Raw genomic sequence first — 8,352 nt, 5'->3', positions numbered from 1 at the left:
TATATACACAACACTTTTTCTCTAGGGAACTGCTTTCTTCCTATTAGTCAAGCATGTCAATATGTCACATTTCCTTTAGCATAACCAGTCCTTTGACTAAACGTAGCTGCAGGCAGTTAGGGACAGATGTCTGTGCTGGATCCTGGATCATGAACTAAGAAAGCGAATTTGCTCGGCAGGAAAGACTCTGACGGGAGGCCTGGGGTAAGAAGGAAGGCCAGCCTATCTGTGGGGGCTGTGACATTTTAAAAGCACCAAATTCACTGTCACCTCGAGCTTTTCCTGTGGGGCAAAAGGGGTGACAGGGGCGGGGGCTTTTGTCTTCTCTTGTGGGCAGATTTCCCCTGTGAGTTTTCCTTTTGTGGTGCCTGTGGCCACGAAAGAGCCTTCCCCAGGAACCCCCAACTATTTTTAGCCTCACTTCAACACCCTACAGACAGCACCCCTCTCATGCACCTCTATGCTAATTTTCACTCCTGCTGCTGCCAAGATGAATCACCCAGGGCTGGCCTGATGAACTGCAGACCTGAAGTGAGAAGACAGACTTGAAGTGAGAAGGTAAAACCCTTTAACAGTGGAAAGCTGCAAAGATGCCCTGACACCTAACACATCTAAGCCTCCCTGTGCTTCTTTTACAAAACTGTTTTGTGTATGGTCACATGTGTTATTTGAATGAAATTCTCTGTGATCTGGCTCTTGAGATTTAGAGCCTGCATTGAATGACCTGAACTCCTCACTAGGATTTGCTCTTGAAGGAAAACTCATCTGGGAAATGAATTGTTCTAGATGTTGCCTGAATGAGGTATATGACACACCATCTATCGCTCTTGGGCTTTTTAAGTACTGATTATGTTGGTTGGTGCTCGCTTCCACTGTACATATACTAAAATTGGAATGATACAGAGAAGATTAGCAGGGCCCCTGTGCAAGGATGACACATAAATTTGTGAAGCATTCCATGTTTTTTGGGCTTCCCTGGTGGCTCAGCTGGTAAAGAATCCACCTGCAATGGGGGAGACCTGGGTTCGAACCCTGGGTTGGGAAGATCCCCTGGAGAAGGGAAAAGGCTACCCACTCCAGTATTGTGGCCTGGAGAATTCCATGGACTGTATCATCCATGGGGCTGCAAAGAGTTGGACGTGACTGAGCGACTTTTTTTTAAATAGTTGCTGTATGCTTTGTGATACAAGGTCAAGCTCTTGAGATATATTTTGTGTTGAAAATGTTCCTGCTTCTAATAGATCACCCTGGAAGGACAGCTACCCCTCCACTGGGTCCAACCCAACCACGTGTCCATGGGCCTTCAGCCTTGCAATCCATTGATGGGAGCTCTGATGAGGCACCGCCCTGCTGGGCAACCTCTCAATCAACTAGGTTGATTCCCATTCAGCCTTCTTGTCCTCATTCCATTATGTCCCCCAAGGATTTCTGCCATGGGAAATACTCTAGGCAAATGCTTATCTTTCCTCTAACCTAGAGCTTCTGCCTCAACTTACTCTTTGATCTCTTATGCTGAGGAACTGGACTAAATCATAAGCAAGCTTCCAGGACCTCATCTGTCTCTGTACTGAAGATATCTCTGTACCTCATCTATCTCTGTACTCCTCTGAGGAGGAGTCATCTGCCTTCTTATTTATCCTGGGTCCTACCTTAGAGGGTACCCTCAGGGAGCAGAGAGGAAAGAAGAGAAGTGAGGCACCATCTAGGTCTATTTGCAGTCTCTTCACTCCTCTTATTAATGCTCCAGTCCCCCAATGGGCTGAGTTCTCTAGAGTGGCTCTGGGTTGGCCCCCTGTCCTCCTCATAGTCTTTATTCCTCAACGCTTCCTTCCCCTGTAAAATGAGAGTGGTAACACCGTACTCCACGGCAGAAGCTGGACCAGATGGGCTCTTGAGATAGTTTCCAGACAGAGAAGAGTTGATTGGATGAAGAATGAGGTATTAACAAAAGAAGAGTCAAAGAACAAGTATCGGGACTTCCCTGGTCGCCCAGGGACTAAGAACCTGCCTTCCAATTCAGGGAAAGGGGGTTCCATCCCCAGTCAGGGAACTAAGATCCCACATGCCATGGGGCAACTAAGCCTGCGCTCCACAGGTACTGAGCCCAAAGTGCTCTGCAGCCCACACACCACAACTGGATAGAAGCCCCAGTGCTGCAATTAAGACCTGACACAGGCAAAATAAATAAATAAGATTTTTTAAATTACCATTTAAACAGAATCATTATGTTAGCTCTGAAAAGAGGATACTCGCACTTTAAACAATGGACTGAACAAAAGAAACACAGAAGACATGAATTTTCTCCACCCCTCCCAGCAGGGCTCATGCCACCCCCATCTTTGTGTCCAACTAGAGTCGAAAGGGGACACCAAGAAATAACTAAGCAGTACAAATCAACGTGTGACCTCAGACCCCATGTACAAGCCAAGCCATAAGAATCAGAAGGATTCAAAGCTGGGCAGAGTACTCTGGGGAAAGGAACGGAGGGAAAGTCTCTTGGAAAGGGAAGGTCCTGGCAAGGAAGTAGTAGAAGGAAGCCAGTCCCTGGGCAGGGAGGGACAGCAGAGGAGATATCTCAATACAGACCAGATCCCCAGGAGCAGAATGGTGGTGCTGGGAAGAAATGGGGACCAGGGTGGCCAAACTGGGCAGACTCTAACTCTGGAGGGCTGTGAATCCTGCCTGAGGAGCTCAAGACTCTGTCCTGCAGGTCATGGTAAGTCATTAGAGGTCCTGTCACAGGAAATAACAGGACAAAAATGTGTGTTAGTGAAAGGAAATGTAATTGTCTCATTGTAACCCTCTGATACTATTTGAATTTTTTAACCACTTTTTCAACCAAGTGCAAGTTCTGTGTTTATGTATTTTTATTACTACAGAAAATATAACACATAATTTGTGCCATTACCTTTGAAAACGTTCTAAGTAGGAACAGTCAAGCCACGTTGTCAGAGTGTGTACAGGGGACGGGTCTGAATGCTGGCTTGGCTTTCTGGGTAAGTGACTTAACCTTTCAAAGCAGAGAACGATCCCCATCTTGGACAACGCTTCTGAAGATTAAATAGGATAAAGTACATCAAGTGCCAGCCGTGGTAAGTGTTCAGTAAATTTAGTATACATAACTTGAGAGGCTACTGTCATTAAACAAGGCCTACAGTAATGTGGGGACAATGGAAACGGAAGGACATGGGTTGGAGTCATATCAAAAGTAGGATACACTGAACTGATCAGCTAGAGGGATTTCAGGAGCAGGAGTATGCACAGCTTTCCGGGGAACTGTGATAAATGATGCACTAGTCACACCTAAATACCCAGTCTCTGGGCACATCTTCCACCCAACTTGCCCAAAATCCCATCCTTAAGAAAATGTGGTTCCTCGGAGAAGTTATTCCACAGATGGCCTGAAGATGTCGCTGCAGACAATACCATCCATACTGAGCACCTCATCCTCTCTGGATTTTGCCATTCCAGCAGGAAAATTCCACTGTGGCTCTGTACCCAACCCTGAACTCCAGCTGCTGCTCCTCTCTCTTCTGTGAACACTCATCCTTCCCTCTCCCTCCTGCCCTGATGCCCTGGCCACCTGGGGGTGACTCTGAGCCCTTCCAGACAGCAGAGCCTACCTTGTCACCAGGCTGGACGTGGGCTTCCCTGCGTCTCTCCATCCCCACATTTGTATAGATTATTTACCGAGGCCGGCACCCCTGCTCTCACCCCTGAGCACGTTCCCCCAGCCTCCTGAGTTTCAATCAGTGAGCGTAGGGGTACACCGATTCCCTGTCTCCTGTGCTCTTTATATTCTCTTCTAAATGGCCCATTTTTCAAATATTAGCATTAAAGATTTGGTGACGCATAAATTTACCTCATTTGCTGAAAATGTCGGTGTTCTTGGTTAAAATAATCCTTGAACTGTGGCCTATATAAACAGCCGTGGGATATAGGAAATGATGAGCATTTCGGAGCCAAGCTGAGTGATTTATCCAGAGGGAATATGTCACAGTCATGGGACTGGATTCTGATGGCTAAGACTCAGCAACAAAGGGAAAATGTCCCACATCAGTTTCCCCCTTTCTCCCTGCTCACGGCTTCTGTTTGGAGCCCTTCCTCTTACTCTGTCTCATTTGTTTTCAGCATCTAAAAATCAGCCTAAAGAGTATGAGATTAACAAAAATACACTACTACATATAAAACAGATAAGCAACAAGGATTTACTGTTTGGTCCAGGGAACAATATTTAGTATAATAAATATAATAGAAAATAATATGAAATATATACATTATACATGTACATATATGAATCACTTTGCTATATACCTGAAACTAACACAATATTGTAAATCAATTATACTTCAATTGAAAAATTAAAAATAAAAAGCCTAAGAGTAACATTCAGAATTAATTTTTTTTATAAGTATCCGTCATTAACAGCCTCAGAGAGAAGACTCCAAGACACATCTTGATTTTTAATACTTATCCAATACTTAGCTGGGGCTCTACTCCAGAGAACAGAGGGTCAAAAAGGAGGTTTGGGCAAGACATTATCTTGGTGATTACAAGAAAGGGCTAAGGATTAAGGTTCCTAACTCTTCACTCTATTTATAAACTGAAGCAAATCTATGATTATCTGTGATGCAGCTATGATTGTTTACCTTTGACCTAAACCATTCCCAAAACTTTAGACCACACAGGAAAAAAAAAAAAATGTCTACATCCCCATACAGCTTCTGGAGGTGCTCTGACATTGAGAGGGATCATGACCTCCTCCCCTGATTATGTACCAAGAGCAGGGACCTCCTCTCTCTTAGGTCCCATGTCCTGTGGAGAGGCCCCGGTGCTCTGCCGACTTGTGCCCTGACTGAACTCAGAGTGAATTTACACACGAGAAACAACAGCAAACATACAAGCGCGCAGAAGAAGCAATGTGCTTTTAAACCTCCACCCCCTCCCTAATCCAAGTCCTCCTCCCTGAACACAACAGAACATGAACCGCCCTCACACCTGTAGCTTGGTTACTGCCAACAAACAGCCGAAAGGGAGAACCAGGAATTCTGGCCACAGATAACATGTGCCGGCCACCCCCACCCCCATCCCTGGCAGCAGCTGGTTATCCAACAGGCAGACCTGCCGAGCAGGAACACCTCAAGGAGAGGTTTATTGAAACCATATGAGTATTTTTTAAAAACCTAAGTAATCTCTGTAAGAAAAATAGGAGTTTTGTTGAACTCGTTACACTTATTTTACAGGATAGTGTTGAAAGTTTTGGGAGAGAAGACAGAACTCTCTTCCAGTGATTCCAGCCCTGCCTGCAGGGGCAGATGGAGCTTCCTGGAGGGACACACTCCACTCTCAGCCCCTGGTTACGGTTACACAGAAGAGCAGAACCCTGATGTTGCCAAGGGAGGCGAAGGCAGGTGCCTTGCCCCAAAGTACCCAAAGTAACATCATACCTTGGCTGAAAAAGAGGTTATAAACTCAGGGCCTATAGGCTCGATTTAGTCAAAGGATACAGAAATGCATTTTGCTTGGTTTTTTACAATGCTTTGAGATTTTTCACATTAAAATCCATTTTCTGATTTTTTTTTTCTTTAATAATGGAATTCCAGTGCTGAACTTCAAGTGCTGCTTGGCAAAAATTATCTGAGCTGAGTGTGACAGACACTTTCAGTCAGAGATGTCACCATTCCCTCTCCGACTCATGTGGCCAGCTTCACGCATCTACAAAAATTGCCTGGGCCCTATTGGAAAGTAGGGGGAGGAGTTTAAGACCCTTTCAAACTTTGAGTCCCGTTAAACTGCAGGATTTATAGCTAAAGAAACCCCTGAAGGCTTTGACAGTCTTATTTTCACATCACTGCGAAAGTCCTGACAGCTGTTTTTCTATGAAAAATGCTCCAGAGCATGGGAGCCCCAGGTTCTGAGAGGGATGGACAGAAGTGGTTGCTAACCACCACAGGAGGAAAGAAGACTGGGATTCAAGGCCGAATATAAATTCAGAATTTCACAGCGGGGCATCCATCAGCAGCCTGCCTGTCTTGCTTGCCCTCCAGGGCTCTTGTCATAGCTCTTCCCTCTTCCAGCCTGGCCGCAGTGAGCCATGGACAGCCTTCTTCAGGAGCTTGGTTTGCTGGAGCTAAAACAAGTTTTGGCAACTGACACAGGACACCCTGCCCATGCTGTTAAGAAAAGTCAAATATGTTGGACCACCTGGTTGAACTTCTAGAAAAATCCCTATGCTGCCAGGCCACTGGACACTTCAGGCAGGAGGTTCAGTCCACACTGTGCATTCCCCACCCAGGAAGAGCACATGAAGTGCCTGCAGCCAGCCCCCAGGCCTTAACGGTGTTCCTTTTCCCATGGGGGTGGCTCCTGCTGCCAGTGAAGCAAGCAAGCATCATTGGCCATCCTGTCCATGATGCTTGCTTCCCCAGGGCTGCTCCTGAGCCACTTCAAGCCTAACTTATTCTTTTGCCTTTTATATTAAAAAAAAAAGAAAGAAAAGAAAGGAATTCCCTGACAGTCCAGTGATTAGGACTTCACTGCTGGGGCCCAGGTCCAATTGGAGAGGTACTGCTGCTGCTGCTAAGTCATGTCAGTCGTGTCCAACTCTGTGCGACCCCATAGACGGCAGCCCACCAGGTTCCTCCATCCCTGGGATTCTCCAGGCAAGAACACTGGAGTGGGTCGCCAGTGCCTTCTCCATTGGAGAGGTGGGGACAGAACTAAGATCCCACAAGCTGCCTGCCACAGCCAAAAAAAAAAAAAGGCTTTTATATGACTTTAAGAGGTTTTAACATCTTTAAAATGGTCAAGATTAGCTAAAATTCTTCACAGTGAGGTAGGGAGGACTCTTAAGTGTATAAAGGTCTTTCTAAACCAAAAGTCAGTTTTTCTGTCTTCTGCTCCATCTGTTGCTGTTTTCTGACTTCCCCAGTATGTTCTCTGTCACCCAAACTGTAATGTTTGCTGATTTAAACCCTTTAGAGCATATGACAGAGAAAACCGTTTGGATCACATTACCCAAAACTGTCTCCCTGGTTTCAGGAAAACAAAAGGTACCTCCTTGGGAATCCCCACTAGAGGGACAGACCATCAAGGCTCAGCACCTCCCAAGAGTTCCAAGTTCAGTTCAGTTGCTCAGTCATGTCCGACTCTTTGCAACCCCATGGACTGCAGCATGCCAGGCCTCCCTGTCCATCACTGGAGTTTACTCAAACTCGTGCCCATTGAGTCAGTGATGCCATCCAATCATCTCATCCTCTGCCATCCCCTGCTCCTCCTGCCTTCAATCTTTCCCAGCATCAGGGTCTTTTCAGAAGTTCCAAGGCACCATGACAAATCACTGACTACTAGGCCTGAATCTACCACTAGGTGTCACACTAAACAATGAGGAATAAAGACCCCCCAGTTGCCCAAGGCTGCAGCAGCAGCAGCTGCAGAAAACCATCGCAGGAGGTGCAAAGAAACATATTCCTGAAATACTTTGGACTTATGCAGTTTTTTTCAATGATCGTTTTCAAACCTGCAGCTGACAATTGTCTTCTAAGGTACCTTTGTAAGTGGGGCAGTCAGAGTTTACTATTTCTGTACCTTTTAAATGTATTTTTTATATATGAAAATAGAGAGTTAGATGGGGGAACATCTACTCTCTATTTTACCTAACAATTGGAGTAGAAAATACTTTGCATATTTTTCAAATTATAGTGTATTCAGTCTCATTTTCACAAAGTGTTTTCCAAAGTGTTAATATCATGACTGTTTTGGCCAAACAGGTTGGGATAGAAACTAGATAAACTGCCATGGAATGTCCAGGTAAATTTATCTGCACCTGTTTCTTTTTAGGAAAGTGGGAACAATAGTTCCTTACTTACAAGATTAGTTCTGAGAACTAACAATGTACAGCAGAAATGTTGGAGCCCTTCAAAAATTTATACCATGATATAAGAGCCGTGGTCACCCTTAAGCAAAGATACATGAGTATTTGTGATCAAGTAATACAATTTTTAATCTGGAAAAAAAATCTAAACAGCATTAAACCCAATCTTATTATAAAAGCAGGTATCCCATAGCAAAGGCAGCTAATTTCTCCAACTAATATGCAGGTAATTAGAGGTAGAGCTGGGAACTGAGGTCTCCTAGAGCCTAACGCATTGCACCTCGCCTAATACGTATTTGTGTATCACAGGCCTGCAGAGGACGTGTGGATTCTATCCCTGAGAAGTTTTCATTTTAATATATGACCATTACTACCCCGACAGTTTTACTTTTTTTTTTTTTTTTTTTTTTTTTAGTTTTACTTCTTGATTTTACTTTTTTCTCCCCCTCATATTTTGTCTCTCACTCTTATTGACCCAG

Source organism: Bison bison, unplaced genomic scaffold, assembly GCF_000754665.1.
Source record: "Bison bison bison isolate TAMUID 2011002044 unplaced genomic scaffold, Bison_UMD1.0 scf7180017864041, whole genome shotgun sequence".
Lineage (NCBI taxonomy): Eukaryota > Metazoa > Chordata > Mammalia > Artiodactyla > Bovidae > Bison > Bison bison.
The sequence above is the reverse complement of the archived record's forward strand: the minus strand, read 5'-3'. Positions refer to the sequence as shown.